The sequence below is a fragment of the Schistocerca nitens genome, chromosome 6 (genome assembly GCF_023898315.1).
Source record: "Schistocerca nitens isolate TAMUIC-IGC-003100 chromosome 6, iqSchNite1.1, whole genome shotgun sequence".
Taxonomy (NCBI): Eukaryota; Metazoa; Arthropoda; class Insecta; order Orthoptera; family Acrididae; genus Schistocerca; species Schistocerca nitens.
In genome coordinates this window covers 499,878,812-499,896,923 of record NC_064619.1, presented here as the reverse complement: position 1 = coordinate 499,896,923, position 18,112 = coordinate 499,878,812, and the positions used below count along the sequence as shown (strand labels likewise).

Sequence of the window (18,112 nt, the reverse complement as noted above, 5' to 3'; positions counted from 1 at the left end):
TCCAGGCAAGAGATAGTACAATGCCATTCTGGTAAGTGGACTCATACTACCTAGTTCTTTATAAACTTAACTATTTTATAAGCAATGAAATAGCATTACATTCCATTTAACTCGCGAAGTTTCATTTTGTGTCCTCTTCATTTTCTGACAGCTTAACTTTTTATTTTCAGGCGTTGAATATCGCCGGACAATGCCAAAATTCAATGGTGTGAAATAATAAACTGACCGGCCAAAAGTTGCAGTAAGGGTAGTCCCATTTGGAAACGTGCCGTGTATGACGCCAGAATGTTGCGACTAAGTGTAGCTTATCGTGCGAGAACAGACATGATAACCATCTGAGCAGTGTGTTATAGGTATAGTTTTAATGAACTTGGCACGCATATCGGGAGTTAACCGACTCTGAAAGAGGGGTCGGTGCAAGATGTATGGATCATAGCACGTCAGGACTTAACAAGAACTCAGATTTTCGGGGTAACAGTCTCTAGGTTAGGTCTTCAATATCATAGACAATGATTATTCACGCACGAACCGCCGTACCGGACGACCATAGCTGTTTGTCAAATGGAAGTCTCGTCACTTCTGCAGATACATCTGCAGCGATCGAAGGCCTGCCGTAAGTCAGATCTTTGGAGTGTTAGGAAGTCGTTACCGCCAAGACTAATCGAAGACAAACGCACCACATACACTTCAGGACAGATAAGTGCGAGAATTATCACACTGTATTAGCAGCAGACAAGAATAATATACAGAAGACTGTAAAAGAAAATTGAGGATCTGTTAGATGACGATCATTTTCTCTTTAGGAAGGGCTGTTCCGACTTTGCGCTCGATAATGGAAGCAAGACATGTTCATGGATTTTGTCGACCTAGGAAAAGAGTTCGAGATTTTAAAATGGTGCAAGGTGTTCGAAATTCTGAGGAAAATAGGAGTAAGCTATAGGGAAAGACGGATAATATACAGTGTGTACAAAGAACAAAGACAAAAATAAAATTGGAAGATCACGGACGAAATGCTTAAATTAAAACGGGTGTCTGTCTTTCACCTATACTGTTCCATATACAGGGTGTTACAAAAAGGTACGGCCAAACTTTCAGGAAACATTCCTCACACACAAAGAAAGAAAATATGTTATGTGGACATGTGTCCGGAAACGCTTACTTTCCATGTTAGAGCTCATTTTATTACTTCTCTTCAAATCACATTAATCATGGAATGGAAACACACAGCAACAGAACGTACCAGCGTGACTTCACTTTGTTACAGGAAATGTTCAAAATGTCCTCCGTTAGCGAGGATACATGCATCCACCCTCCGTCGCATGGAATCCCTGATGCGCTGATGCAGCCATGGAGAATGGCGTATTGTATCACAGTCGTCCACAATACGAGCACGAAGAGTCTCTACATTTGGTACCGGGGTTGCGTAGACAAGAGCTTTCAAATGCCCCCATAAATGAAAGTCAAGAGGGTTGAGGTCAGGAGAGCGTGGAGGCCATGGAATTGGCCCGCATCTATCAATCCATCGGTCACCGAATCTGTTGTTGAGAAGCGTACGAACACTTCGACTGAAATGTGCAAGAGCTCCATCGTGCATGAACCACATGTTGTGTCGTACTTGTAAAGGCACATGTTCTAGCAGCACAGGTAGAGTATCCCGTATGAAATCATGATAACGTGCTCCATTGAGCGTAGGTGGAAGAAACTAAAATGAGCTCTAACATGGAAATTAAGCGTTTCCGGACACATGTCCACATGTCCACATAACATCTTTTCTTTATTTGTTTGTGAGGAATGTTTCCTGAAAGTTTGGCCGTACCTTTTTGTAACACCCTGTATACATAGAAGACAAAGGAAAACAATGAAGGTTCAACAGGGGGATTAAAATTCAGGTTGAAAGGATATCAATGATAAGATTCACTGATGGCATTGGTATCGTTGGTGAAGGTAAAAAGAATGACAGGACCTGCTAAATGGAATGAACAGTCTAATGAATACAGAATATGGATTGATAGAATACCGAAAAAGGCAAAAGTAATAAGAAGTAACAAAAACGAATTCACATCAAAATCGGTGAGCACGAACAATATGAGCTTAAGGAATTCTGTTACCTTGGAAGCAGAATAACTCATGACGAACGAATGAAGGAGAACATAAAAAGCTGACTATCACAACCATAGAGGGCACTCCCGCCCAGTAAAAGGTATGAAACATAGTCGTTAATTTCAGGAAGAGATTGCTGAGAATGTGCATTCGGAGCGCAGAACTGTATGGTAGTAGGAAAAGTGGATCAGAAGAGAACAGAAGCGTTTGAGATGTGATGCTGTAGAGGGATTTAGAAAAGTTGGGTGGACTGATAACGTAAGAAATGAGGAGGTCCTTCGCATAATCGGCGAAGAAAGATACGTAAGGAAAACACTCTCAAGAAGGGACAGGATGATAGGGCGTGTGTTAAGACATCAGGGAATAACTTCCTTCGCACTAGAGGGACCTGTAGAGAGAGAAAAAAAGTAGGGGAACACAGAGTATGGAATACATCCGACAAATAGCTGAGAACGAAGGTTGCAAGTGCTACTGTGGGATTAAGAGGTCGGCACATGAGAGCAATTCGTGGCCGCTGCATAACCAGCCAGTTGACTGACGATTCAAAAATTGGCAGGGGGGGGGAGGGGGGTAGGAGCTTCAGAGCAGCTGATGAGCGATTCGCTGTTAACATCACATCCATTGCCTTCCTATGACATTTGGTGACTCAGTGTCACGTATCGGTTGATACATTTACAATTAAGGACTTGCCTATAGAGTACAATCGGCAACTTCTAAACGCAGGTATCATGCACATCATGGTAACTCATGTTGAGTAAGACGGACGATCATTAAGATACGTGTGTGCGTCCCCAACGTCCTCCATGTGCTCTTGTGTTGTTGCACAGAAAAAATCTTCATCTGTGTTAGTTGGTTGGCAAGGGAAAGAAAGACAGTCGGGTATATTTCCTTACCAACTGAAAAGTGTTCCTGTCTGAGCACAAGAAATGGTGAATATGTTTCTCTTTAAAATATTGTAACAGAAAAATCGGGAACCATTTGTCTCAATCTTCATTGCACATTCCTCACCAAAAATTTTGCTACGCGAACATATTCGCCCTAACAGAGAATATCCTAAATACTTTTGCCCCGTCCCATTTTACAGTCAAGCTTTCATGGTCAGCAACTTCCTCTCACTGCAAATGTTTATTGTTATCTCTCTCCCACTGTCGCCTATTTCTCTCATTGATTTACAGAATGTCGCACTGCCACTGTCTCCTCTCTCACTTACACTGTATTCTTTTGTCATTCTTTCCCACAGCCACTATCTTCACCATACTTCGACAGCTCAGAAATTCTGGAGGGGTTCAACTTAATTATTCCCATACATCTACTTGATTAAAATTTCGGTCCAGAATAATCCCTCCCATTCACCTACGTGTTAAAGTTTGCCATTCTGGGAGGCACAGATCCTCTAAATCTGTGTATTCTCTCTTCTCATCAATATGTTCCATTTCAACTTTCTCCTCCCTCTTTTCCTTCCACTGCTTCCGTCTCCATCCAGTTCACTTTCTCTTTTACTGCCACTGTCTCTCATTGACCACTGACTCTCTGTTTGACTCTGCCACTGTCTTCATCCATCTCTCTTTCTCATTCACTGCCGCTTTCTCTCTCCCTCCACAACTGTCTCTGCTCTCTTTCTCTCTCACTGGTCACGCCTCCTCTCTTTTCCACCATCCCTGTCTCTCTGTTCCTCTCCTTCAGCACAAAAAACGTTATTATGCTCGCATGCTAAAAGTTTTGGTGAGGAGGGCGAAATGACGACTGAAGCAGGTGATTCCCCACTTTTCTGTCAAAGTCTTTTAAGGAGGAACATATTCGCTTTTTGTGCTCCAACAGGAGCATTTTGCCACTGGTTCCCTTCTTCTCCACGCTACAGCTGTGTGTGCCGCTTAAAAAAACGTATTCTAGAGGTCTGTAAAATTTTGACTGTTTATTTATATACTCCTACATACTTCGACACACAAATAAGTACGCATATGTAAGGTTAACACACAATCGTTTGCATCATATTTTTTTTATGGGTAATCTGCTCATCAATCGCAATTCATCGAAAATGCCCAGTTACGATTTGTATCTTAAAAGAGTAAAAACGTTATAATTTTTGTACTAAAGTTGCTGTTTTTCTGGTTTTAGATCAATTTAGCTCTTTTTTAAGTTCTTTCCAGGCATGTTGAGACCCTCTTTAGCCTGTTTTATCTTTAAATGCGAACATTTTGGGTTAGGTTTTACCGTTATTATTGTTGACATTAAATGAAACAAATTTACTGTTAATCAAAATATCCACGGGTGTACTGCCGGTCTACAGTGTCCAACGGGCACAATATTTCGGCGATCATACATGTCGCCATCATCAGGTGAACTGACGGACTGAGCTCCTGTGAACGTGCCGGCACGGAGATCCGTACACTATGGCTGCTCAGGGGGAACTGGGTTCGGTCGCGGCGGCGGCCGATTTACTGTTACTGTTACTGTTACCAGTCACTGTTTATTCACTACCACAACACACACTACGATGCACAACTCCTCTTGTCACCACAAAGCCAACAAAATGGCAACATTCCGGTATAAGATCAATAGAGCTATCCAACTACCACTCTCTGAAGACAAATGTGAACAAGAAATTGAAATAATAAAACAAACAGCTATTGTAAATGGTTACAACTGCTCCATAGTAGACATCCTAAAACACTCAATAGTGGCAAAGCAATCTAAGTAACATCTCATATCAGTTTTTTCAATGTCTTCAAACAAAAAGGAATAAGCATATATTTTACCACAGAGAACAAGATCCGACAGAAGTTACCCTACAATATCAGCACACGAAACCTACTTCATCACACAGGTGTTTGGACTGTGACTGTGTACATAGGCCAGACAGGTAGATCATTTGCGATTGATTCAAAGAACACCTGGCAGCACTAAAAAACAAAAAATACCACACATCAGCAATAGCCACACACCTGCACGCAACAAAACACCATGTTAACAACACAATTATCAGCACCCTAAACATCCAACCAAATGGCAAAAAACAAGATTTCCTTGAAACACTCCAAATATACAAACATCAAACGAAGCAACCTGAATCCATCTTAAATGACAATATTTATAATAGTATCATCTCTGTTTTTAGCAGCTGCCTACATTATTAAAATTGCAAAGCGCGCGAACACACACACACACACAACACACACACACACACACACGCACACACACACACACACATACCTTAATGTTTACCATAAATATTTAGTTACGTTGCCATGATAGCCCCCAAATGTACAAGAGATTGAGCTCATTTACAAATATATCGTCACACCAACAGCTTGTACCCCTTGTCAGCTTGAAACTATATGTACATCAACTACTGGCACAAACTGTACATCCACCTGCTTATTTTAAAGTTAACCAATGTATTACCCCACCCTTTAGTCAGTTATTACGTGTAACACCTATAATCATAAGACGCCTTGCTTTGTAAAGTTTGCTATCATAGAATCATTTTTTACACTCACTCTCCCCCTCTCACTTTCTCTTTCTCTTCCTCTCTCTCTGCCTCCAGTCTTTATTTCTTTCTGTGAATCCCAACCAAAATTGTTATTTGTGTATAATTTTACCACTGTAACCAACATGATTATTGTACTTAAAATTTTTAACATGTCACCTGATTGTATAAACGAGTATGAAGTTTAATCTATATTAACTTGTCAAAATCGGATTTATATACCAACTGAAATATTTATTCTAACACATGTATTCGACACCTCAAAACAAACGTCTCCAAAATCGTTTAAAATTTATTCTGTAATAATGATATTATGATGTATATTCTTTCTATTTTGTGATAATGTTTTCTCTTCTGCAATACGATCCTTGCACCTAATAGTTTCCTGACGCCATATTATTTTACAAAATATGACAGTATACATGTGATGTGTTACGACGGTGAAAGGAACCTGTGACCACTGGAGGTACTCTCTTTCACTTACACGTTTGGTTTTTTGTCAGAAGAAACCCAAAACCATGTTCTGAAATAGTGCTCTGTTCCTCCACTAGACAGTGCTCTGTTCTTCCAAAAAACTCGTAACAAAACACACACAGAAAAATGTCACACTAACAAATGGAAAACCATCTGATGATGGAGATTTAACCCTTTGAAAGGGGTCATGGAGATAACTAAGCAGTGACTATTTTTTATCACTGCGGAACCACTTTAGGCGTGTCTGCCTAAGTATGAAGTGCTTGTTATACAAAGGCAACGCATCATAAAATTTTATCGGAGAAATAACGCGGACTGAAAACATAGTTCGCTGACCTTGGTACTCTTCCAATGATTCTAGAATTCTTCCCATGTGTTCACTACGTCAATGAAAATTACTTTTACGCTTCAGACCAGATGTTATGTGCATATTGTATGTGTATAAGTACAGTAACATTGAACCTCCGGATTTCGGTAGTGAATAATGATATCGAAATAAGTTTCAAAACTCCTAGAGAGTATCGTCTTCAGAATATATGTTAAAAATTTCGACTCATCTGCCATGAATAGGTATTATGGAATGGCCATTCCCATAACTGTTACCATCCGTACCCAAAAATAATTTTTTTTTTTAATCTTCTCAGAAACCACCCATGAAGCTTTTACAAGCTGCGTAAGGTCCGCCATAAACCACACATAATGTTAAAGAACCAGCTGATTTGCTCAATTTCCATAGACTGGAGGAAGCGTGTAATGTTTACATTTTGAACCTGCATTGTAGAATAGCAACAGTATCCTCGCTCCTCCGATAGGTATACAAACGGTCGCTAAAGTAAGGGTTATCCAAAACACTTAACCTTTTATCTTTGTGACTAATAGGCCTCAAGATACGACCGCCTGAAAAATTGCATTTTTGTGCGCGGGTTTTTGGAACACGTTTGTACCGTGCGTGACAGTACAGTGCGCAAACATCACCGCAGTTTCTGGCGTAGTAATTTATTTTCCACTGCAGTTTATCGGTTGTTGAGGTCTGTGGCCAGTTATGTGATGCTCCTGTATTAATGATTCGCATTTATCTATGAATCCTAACACAATATATACATTCGTTTGTTAACTATATGATACTGATACGCAGTTTAACACTCTGTAATGGTTCCTTTGCTAAGACCTCGCCATGGACATCCATGTGGCATTCGAGATTTGCTTCTTGTGCTCGCTGCCTAAACAAGTGCAATTAGAGGATTCAGAACACGACCATTTAGGATAATAGTGACCGAGAGATGATATTTCCCCTGCGATATCAAGCGAAAACTAACACAGATTTTCTACCCAGATGAGCTGGAGGGACGTCGACCGTCGTTTCAAACAATTATTACCATACACAAAGTGAGTTGCAAATGCCACAGTAAGACGGGGGGATGTAAACTGCAACTTACTGCATACTTCCTTATGCATGTACAGTGATTACTTGGAAAATCTACTCAAACTTAACATTATCGGTAGTTATATGTTCTTTCCAGGCAAGTTAATACCCTTTTTTGTCACTGCAGTATCACTTGAGGCTTGTCTGTATAGATTGGTAGTACACATATGCAGTGACTATAACAACTATGTTAGACGTAGATAATATAACAGTACTCGTGAACAAAGAACAATAAATCACGAAAATGATGGCGTACATAATAGCCAACACTGTACAAATACTGATTTCAGACCCATACTCACTATTTTAAGGAAACATAAAAAAAAAATTTAAAACATCAAACATGCACTACTGATGAACAGACACACTACGTAAAACAGAAGAACCCATAAACACTGATAGACACACTGCAGCCAACTTAAAGTACTCAAATATAACACACCAATGAGACCAGTTACAAATTCAAGCAAAACCACAATATACCACATGACCAAACACATCCAAAAAATAGTCACGAAACATTGTAGAACAGAAAATGATAAGGCAGAGATAAACAGAGTTCACCTAATAGAACAGATACAGAACACAGAGATACCACACACAGCATCACTGATTTCATTCAACACAGAAAACATGTACACATCCGTCTCTATCAGTGAAACAACAGAGATCATAGACAAAAAATGTCATATCCACATCAGTCTCAATATAGAAGCTATAACAGAAAAAAGGTACACTCAAACTGATTACTGGACAAAATTATTTCCATTGGATCCACAATATCAGGAACCTAAGTCAAAAATTTTAACAGTCATTTAGAAAAGCAGATATCTCGAAAGACAGCTACCGTTGATACATTCAAGATCATATATTGGTACCAATATGTGGAAGACATTATTTGTGTGGTAGATGAGCCAAATGACAAGATAGATGAACTTCACTTAGATATGAAGCACATTAGATGATAAAGTCTACATCTGAAAATGAAAACCAAATAAATTTTCTTGACATAACAATAGCAAAACGAAAGTGGCAAACATATTCTTAACATTTATAGACAATCAAAGCCACAGATACAATAATATATTCTACATCCAGTCATCCCCACATCCAGAACCTGTATTCACTAAGACATAGGTCATATACAATAAACATGGACCCACGCAATAAGAGAACCCATGAAAAAGAAATGAATACAGTCACGCAAAAAGTATGAACACTGGGTGTAACACACGTGTAATACACAGACTCAATCAAAAAATTAAAATACAAATGCAAAACAAAAAGAACACATCCAACATATGCAGAATGCAAGGAAACACACACAAGCCTGAAACCAACAAACACACACACACACACACGCCCACACGAATTAACACACAGAGTGGCCAACAGTATTAAAGAAGTAGGGCCTCCATGTAGCACATAAAATTGTGCAAACTCTCCCAAAAGAAAGCCAATCAAAAATCAAGGCGAACAAATTCAGGAATATACAAAATTAAATGTCAAAGCTGTGATTCAGTGTACTTAGTGATGGCATCCAGGAACTTTAAAACTTAGTACAAAGAACACATGAGATGTAGGAAATATAAAACAAACTATTCCACATTTTCAGAACTCTTGAAACACCATAACTAACATCCGACCAACTTAGAACAATGTACGGAAATCGTTAGGAAAAATGTCCTCAATCAATGCAGGGACACTATCACATCCAGAAAGCCATAGCAGAGAACAAACAAGTCATAAATGATGAGACACACATCAACAAAACTCCCTGCTAAACTTAAAAAAAAGAAATGAAAAAGTAATTAAATGAATAAAAATCCCTTTCAAACAACCAAGTTAACACACACACACACACACACACACACACACACACACACACTAGAAAGGGGAAAACCAATAAAATAACAAAAATCAAGAAAAAAGTTTGCATAATCGCCTAATCATACTGAAACAAACATCCGCGTCAAAAGAGGAAAAATAATAAATAAAAAATTAAACAAAGCATTTTTTAAAGTGCTTCTTTCATAGTGTTGTCAAAACGAAACTTTGTATGACAAGAAGCAGAACAGCTGCAGAACAGGAAAAAGAACACCTGTAGACCAGCGTCTATGAAATTTGTAAGTAGAACTTCATACTATCACTACATAACAGATGAGCAGAAAATGCCAGAACTATTTATATGTCGAAAATGTAAAGGAAAATGATTTAACTACAAACATGTATACAATGCAGCACACTGAAAATTCCTTGCAAATAATAAAGGTAAAACACGTATGGCGAGTTCATTTGTGATAGACGGATCTAAAATAGTGATTATTAAGCTAATGTTACACGCAACGTAGGCTGACAGGACAACAAATAGTTAACGACATCAGCTCTCCAGTTAATTTCCCCTAAGAGTTTCTTTCTAAATAAATAATGTTGGTTTTTGTTGCATAACAGGAATAAATCTCGGTCCTTGATTGTTGTTATGTATACGTGTTACTATCCGTCGACGCACGTAGATTGCAGCTGATAATGCGTTCTCTGCGGTCATTTGTTTTGGCGTTTATCTTACGCGAATATAAACCAAACTAAATATGGACGCCACTAGTTGACAAATTGGCTTGAATTTCTAAAAAATACAAATAAATTAGTATTAGCACATGAATATTTTAAATTTACTCACAATCGCCGATTTTGACATCTTGAATCGCAACGCTCAGTATACTGCATAATTTTAGGAGTACGGTCCTTTGTTAAACAGTAAAGACATAGAACAATTAGGTGTGTCATGGTTCACATTCCTCACCATAATTCAGTAAAAAGCAACAGTCTTCCATTTATAGATGACAATTCAGCTTCTGTGTGCTTATAAATCACATGCATAATTTCAACAAATTTAATCACTTGGAATCACACGTTCTGTGCTCCACCTTTATCACAAACTGTTAGCCCTTTAGTTGTTCCGATCCTCGTTTTCGAATGTGTAATGTCTGGAAAGTCTCAGGCCTACCCTTTTTAATTCTCTTCTTTCGCTTTCTTTCAACTATACTAAGTCGGATAACTGTCCGATTCGTAGAACTGTGATTTAGGAACATGGAGAAAATTTTTTTATGCGAAGCTGAATGAAAGTTGCTTTGGCGCGTAAACGCACGTGCATACTCTCGTCGAATTAACTTGAAACTTCTTTAGTTACTTACAAAAACTATAAAACTATAACTTAACGTTAATATCTTCTGTAAAATTCGTGTACTTTTTGAAATGTGACCTAGACTCAGTAGCTTGGTGGCGATAGATACCGAAGTGTGAGCTTCATTGTGTTGATCCCCGTTGTGGCAGTACGTCAAATGATAATACCTCTAAATCAAGAACTTAAAGTATTAATTCTGGAGTTTTATTTGAATTAATAACTGTTCAAATCCCCTGAAACTTTCTTATAAGAATGTCATGTCTTCTTTCTTTGATCAAATTTAGTTTTGTTACTGCAATATGAGATCTAATGAACTGCGTGCGGCCATTAAATAAAGATCTGAAACCGAAAATATAAATGTGCATGAGAAGTAGTGTAAACGTTTCCTTGGTGTAACACAAAACATATTTTCATCGTTAATTTACGAAAAAAAGGTAAGTTTCATCGTGGTGGGTAAACAGATACGTTTCTTGTTGTGGAATTGTTTGGAAGTAGAGATCCCAGCGTGATACATCCCGTTCGCAGCTAATGCAATGTAATCGGCTAATCGTATGCGCAAGCGCTCCCCATCGAGCTTCTCTGAGCCACACTAGAAATCTGGCAACATGCTAGGTTCTCCTCTTGTTTACGCCACTGTAGTGGAAGCGCGCGCATTAATAATCGGGCATAACTTAAGAGCGACAACAGTAAAGCGCATAATGGGAGTACATGCCCCAATTAACTTTTATGAGGTTGTTGTGCAAATGTTAAACATTTCACTGACCAAGGCGTGTTGTTTACTAGCATAGGACGATAATTTAAAACGCCTGGCGACCAACTGACTGCGAGTTGGCAGCAGAACAGCAAAACAAAGGATGTTTTGTCGCAATCCAAAGATTGTTGGATATATTGCCTAGGGTGATGAAAGTAGAATTGGTGTAAAGTACTGCCGTTGAATTTGGTGTTCGAATTCCAACGAGGTTACACTGTATGTATAGGTGCCATATTCTGTTAATTAAAGCCCGCAATTAGCTCATTATTATGTGATCAGAAAATTGTCGCAACACAAATGCTGCTTAAGCCTCTCATTTGCTAATTAAAATACTTAATGAATGGTTTTACTAAAAACACTGAATTAATTTAAGGTAGTATTTATGGTAAATTTCAAAATGCTCTTGAATATACTGAGAAACAATTGGTACTAAACACAAAATGTGTTTACAGTCCAAGCAATAAATTTTACAAGTTTCCGAAGTACAGTTAATACACAAAAACTAAACAACTTATTAGGTTCCTTTCACTTTATTTTTCATTTCCCTTATCACGGAGGCACCTTTTAAGCTGTCACACGGTGCTCTTTAGCCATACAGGAATTTTTAAAAACTACGAGACTATTTTAAAATATTGAATGAGATGGAAAATAGAGTTAAAGTTATGGTTCAAATGGCTCTGAGCACTATGGTACTTAACATCTGAGGTCATCAGTCCCCTAGAACTTAGAACTACTTAAACCTAACTAACCTAAAGACATCACACAGACCCATGCCCGAGGCAGTTAAAGTTATATAAAATATGTTCATCAGTGCGGTGATATTCATGAGTTGATTCCTGTTCATAGCAGATGCATTTAACCTGCTGCACGTAAGGGGATGGAGGATTTGTGGGAAGCGAGATAGTGCGGAGAATGAGAGCCAGGTGAGGGTTATGTATGAGACTGGGAAACGGATTTGTTATACGTGGTGTGTGTGGAGTGGAAGATGGAAGGTAGGTAATGGCGCGACACATTGTTATTAGTTTCGTTATTGTAAGAATGCTTGAGACCATGTAAATAACCTGAATGAAATTAACGTTAGTCTATAGCAATGGCAGGCCAGCATCTCAGCAAAAAGAATAATTTGCAATACCCTTATTTCCCAAAATATTATTATTACGGAATGCACACCAGAAGGTATAGGTTGCATAAGAAGCAGTTGGAGTTTCCTAGATCTATTATTCAACATTACACGATTCATGGAATTCGTGCAACTTTCCTTCTTGTTCTGTCAACTGAGAGCCACGCACGACTGTGTTGTTGCCACAGTCCGGAGAAGAGAACACGTGTTACGTGAAGGGGCCAGTTGACCTCATTTCTTATCTGTCACACACCATTTCACTGCTAAGAGATGCAGAACAGTCTCTTAACTATCACGTGATTGTCACTGCGGATCGGTTTTAAACTGGAGACAGGAAAGTGCCTAAACTTTTGAACTTAATCGGAAGTTTGGCTTTATAGTGACATTTATTATGACGATGTGTGTTGCCTGAATCAAATAGTAAAAGTTTTAATGATGGCTTGTCAATGATCTGAAACAAGTGATCAAAAAATGAATTTTAGCGATCTTGACCTAGGATTTTTTTTACCCATATATGTTAAATTGCCCTTTGTTAGAGACTGTTATGTCGGTGATTCACCATTTGCGGCCCTTATTGTCGCTAGAGTGATTCCCCGTTCGTCCCTGCTTCGCTTACGTGCATCCATTACTACGTCTGAGTCACGTGACCACAGCGCTATCAACCGGCATTGAACATCGTGGTGGACAGCGGTTGTAGTGTTGAGGCTTATCAATTATTCCTTTTTTTTTTTTACAGTAAATAGTACCAAAAACGACACATTTTTCATACATCTTCAACGTGCCGTTGTCTTGAAACCGCATATCTTCGTAAGTGTACTAGTTAAGATAAAAAATTTGTAAATTCGATAGTGTGGCTGCTCGGTCCGGCCAGTGACGTGTAAAGGAAAGTTTGCATCGTATTGATTCACATTTCTCTGCACGTTGACAAAATGCGGTGCACTATATTCTTCAGTTCACTCAGAAATGCTCCGCAACGTGAAATTCCACGTTACGACTCTACAATTATTCATTGAACCCTCTGCCAGGCACTTAATTGTGAATAGTAGAGTAAGCACGTAGATGTAGATGTAGGAAACATATCACACCCACGTCCACATTCGCGCTCACTTTCTGTGCAGCGATGCCGCAGGTGTCACCCACGGTCGATTTTCCAGGGTGCCTTTTAGCTGGATCACTGAGTCATTCGTCACTAGGTTGTATTGCACCCATTATCGCCCTGCCTTGCATTTTTTCCTGATTTATTAACTTATGGACATCATCATTTCTGGACGTAATAATCTGGCTGGTGTGCGAATATGTCCCTTTTATATTATCAGTCCGATGACAGTTTGATGCAGCCGGCCACAAATGTTTCCAGCCTCTTCATTTCACAGTAGCACTTGCAACCCACATCCTCAATTATTTGTTCGATGTATTCCAATCTCTGTCTTCCTCTAAAGTTTTTACCCTCTACAGCCCCCTGTAGTAACTTTGAAGTTATTCCCTGACGTCTTAACAGATGTCCTATCATCCTGTCCACATATTTCTTTCCTCGACAACTATACAGAGAACCTCATCATTCTTTACCTTATCAGTCCACCCAATTTTCAACATTCGTCTGTGGCACGACATCTCAAAAGCTTCGATTCTCTTGTGTTCCGGTTTTCCCACAATTCTTGTTTCACTACAATACAATGCTGTGCTCCAAACGTAGATTCTCAGAAATTTCTTCCTCAAATTAAGATGTATGTTTGATAAAAATAGACTTCACATGGCCAGGAATGCCTCCTTTGCCAGCGCTGGCCTGCTTTTGGTGTCCTCTTTGTTCCGTCCGCCATGCCCAGGTAGCACAACACCTTAACTTTATCTACTTCATGACCATCAATCCTGATGTCAATTTTCTCAATTCTGCTACTTCTCATTACTTTCGTCATCCTTCCATTTACTCTCAGTCCATATTCTGTACTCATTAGACTGTTCAATCCATCCAACAAATCACGCCATACTTCTTCACTTTCACTCAGGACAGCAATGTCATCAACGAATCGTAACACTGATATCCTTTCACCTTAAATTTTAATTCCTCTCCTGAACATTTCTTTTATTTCCATCATTGCTTTTTCAAAGCACAGACTGAACAGTAAGAGTGAAAGACTACATCCCTGTCTTACACCCTTTTTAATCCGAGCGCTTCGTTCTTGGTCCTCCTTTCTTACTATTCCATCTTGGCTCTTGTATCATACTGTATGTTACCCGTCTTTCCTTTTGTAAGCCCTCGTCGCCAATTTTGTAACGATCTCGTTGCTTCTGCTGCGGAAGCCGAGTTGCCACTGTTGTTGCGGTAGGCCGAGATTGTGAGTTCATGAAACGGCTTCTGGCACAGTACACCGCTAAGACAATTCCTCGCAGTCACTATTACACAGCTATGCCTCAGGGTCAGGTAACAGGATAGGACAACGAAGGTTCTAAAATACTCCCAACAAATTAGTAACGAAGTCACAAATGAGTTAAAAAGATTCACTTATCTTTGTGACTTGCTGAATAATGAAATCTGCAACACTGCTTCTAATATAACAAAAAAGGCCCACAACGGCTAAGTGCAAATAAACTTCACAGTTCATAGCAAATTCAATTTACTACTTCTAAGAGTTCACTAAACAACCTCACCTGTCTGTCAGCCCTGGTCGATGGTATACGTATAACCAAGTGGGCTAGAGTTGCTCTTCTACACTCCTGGAAATTGAAATAAGAACACCGTGAATTCATTGTCCCAGGAAGGGGAAACTTTATTGACACATTCCTGGGGTCAGATACATCACATGATCACACTGACAGAATCACAGGCACATAGACACAGGCAACAGAGCATGCACAATGTCGGCACTAGTACAGTGTATATCCACCTTTCGCAGCAATGCAGGCTGCTATTCTCCCATGGAGACGATCGTAGAGATGCTGGATGTAGTCCTGTGGAACGGCTTGCCATGCCATTTCCACCTGGCGCCTCAGTTGGACCAGCGTTCGTGCTGGACGTGCAGACCGCGTGAGACGACGCTTCATCCAGTCCCAAACATGCTCAATGGGGGACAGATCCGGAGATCTTGCTGGCCAGGGTAGTTGACTTACACCTTCTAGAGCACGTTGGGTGGCACGGGATACATGCGGACGTGTATTGTCCTGTTGGAACAGCAAGTTCCCTTGCCGGTCTAGGAATGGTAGAACGATGGGTTCGATGACGGTTTGGATGTACCGTGCACTATTCAGTGTCCCCTCGACGATCACCAGTGGTGTACGGCCAGTGTAGGAGATCGCTCCCCACACCATGATGCCGGGTGTTGGCCCTGTGTGCCTCGGTCGTATGCAGTCCTGATAGTGGCGCTCACCTGCACGGCGCCAAACACGCATACGACCATCATTGGCACCAAGGCAGAAGCTACTCTCATCGCTGAAGACGACACGTCTCCATTCGTCCCTCCATTCACGCCTGTCGCGACACCACTGGAGGCGGGCTGCACGATGTTGGGGCGTGAGCGGAAGACGGCCTAACGGTGTGCGGGACCGTAGCCCAGCTTCATGGAGACGGTTGCGAATGGCCCTCGCCGATACCCCAGGAGCAACAGTGTCCCTAACTTGCTGGGAAGTGGCGGTGCGGTCCCCTACGGCACTGCGTAGGATCCTGCGGTCTTGGCGTGCATCCGTGCGTCGCTGCGGTCCGGTCCCAGGTCGACGGGCACGTGCACCTTCCGCCGACCACTGGCGACAACATCGATGTACTGTGGAGACCTCACGCCCCACGTGTTGAGCAATTCGGCGGTACGTCCACCCGGCCTCCCGCATGCCCACTATACGCCCTCGCTCAAAGTCTGTCAACTGCACATACGGTTCACGTCCACGCTGTCGCGGCATGCTACCAGTGTTAAAGACTGCGATGGAGCTCCGTATGCCACGGCAAACTGGCTGACACTGACGGCGGCGGTGCACAAATGCTGCGCAGCTAGCGCCATTCGACGGCCAACACCGCGGTTCCTGGTGTGTCCGCTGTGCCGTGCGTGTGATCATTGCTTGTACAGCCCTCTCGCAGTGTCCGGAGCAAGTATGGTGGGTCTGACACACCGGTGTCAATGTGTTCTTTTTTCCATTTCCAGGAGTGTATATTCCGAGTAGGTTTCTGTCCGTTGTCGTCCGGTCAATGGCGGATTGTACTCGGCCGACAACTGGCCGAGGCGATGTCGAGTTCTTCATCATCAGCGCCGCCTGTGGCGCTGGTGGTACTCGTGCAAGTGGCGACTCTCTGCGGTACTGGCACCAGCTCACGTCTTTGCGTCTATGGTGCTTTTTCCGTGGCTGTCCCTTGTTCGGACGACACAGCATTTCCCTATAGCTTACTTCTGTTTTTCCTCAGAGTTTAGAACATCTTGCTCCATTTGACACTGTCGAGGTCTTTTTCTACGTCGGCAAATTCAATGAACGTGTATTGATTTTTCTTTAGTCTTGCTTCCATTATGAACCGTGTAATGGTTCTTTATTTACGTGACCATTACGGCACTCCAACCCCAGTAATATCGTACTACATTTCTGCCAAGTAACAGACATATTCTGTGACAGTATTCACATTTGGTTTTATTAATGTATAGCTATTCCGATGTATCGATATATTACAGTGATATGGTTCTTGTGTGTATTCATTTCTGTGAGACTGTCATAATCTTTGACTTACTTGTAACCGTGCCGGCCGCGGTGGTCTCGCGGTTCTAGGCGCGCAGTCCGGAACCGTGCGACAGCTACGGTCGCAGGTTCGAATCCTGCCTCGGGCATGGATGTGTGTGATGCCCTTAGGTTAGTTAGGTTTAAGTAGTTCTAAGTTCTAGGGGACTTATGACCACAGCAGTTGAGTCCCATAGTGCTCAGAGCCATTTGAACCATTTTGTAACCGTTTTGGCGCGAATTCGCACATAGCAGTTTTTTTTTCGATTTGCAGAAGTGAAGTTGTTGTTTCGTTTTGTAAAAGAACAGTCAAGTCTTGTGTTTGGTTAAAGTGGCAATTAAATATATGAAGATTGATACAAAACTGTTTTCTTGATGATGTGATAATTAAGAAGAAGTATATGTGAATTTACAAGAAGTTTATTAAAAATGTGAATCGTGAACACCAAGTCAAATATTATTTCTACCATACCATTGTTCTGATCTGGGATTGTTTGATCATTAAGATTTTCCTGAAAAACGCACTTGTTAGGTCTTCAAATATTGCTAAAATACAGATCTGGACCTTCTAGCAGTCCAAGTGGAATCACCATAAAATCAACAAGATGAGCCATAACAACTTGGACGAAATCCACGTGGGAATCCATTCAAGATAAGTGCCAAAATTAATGACTTTTTTTTACAGTGACTTCATTATTTCCATTCTGACGATACCATCCACAGTCAATAACTTTGTTGTTGCGCGAAGGTGAACATATGCTGCGTGAGCAACATTATTAATCTGATTTCTAACCTACTTTACAAGTGGTGGTGTTGTTAGAACCGTAACGTCAGAACTGCCCCTCTGGTGCCTATACCTTTCCTAAAGCGAAAATGATCGTCATCTAACACAT

At 40.7% G+C, this 18,112-nt stretch overlaps 1 protein-coding gene across 1 annotated transcript in view; it reads left to right on the top strand.

Annotated features, from left to right (window-relative positions):
• LOC126262536 (high affinity cAMP-specific and IBMX-insensitive 3',5'-cyclic phosphodiesterase 8) overlaps nt 1–18,112 on the top strand; it is a 1,685,047-nt gene that overhangs the window by 581,655 nt on the left and 1,085,280 nt on the right. The window lies entirely within an intron of this gene.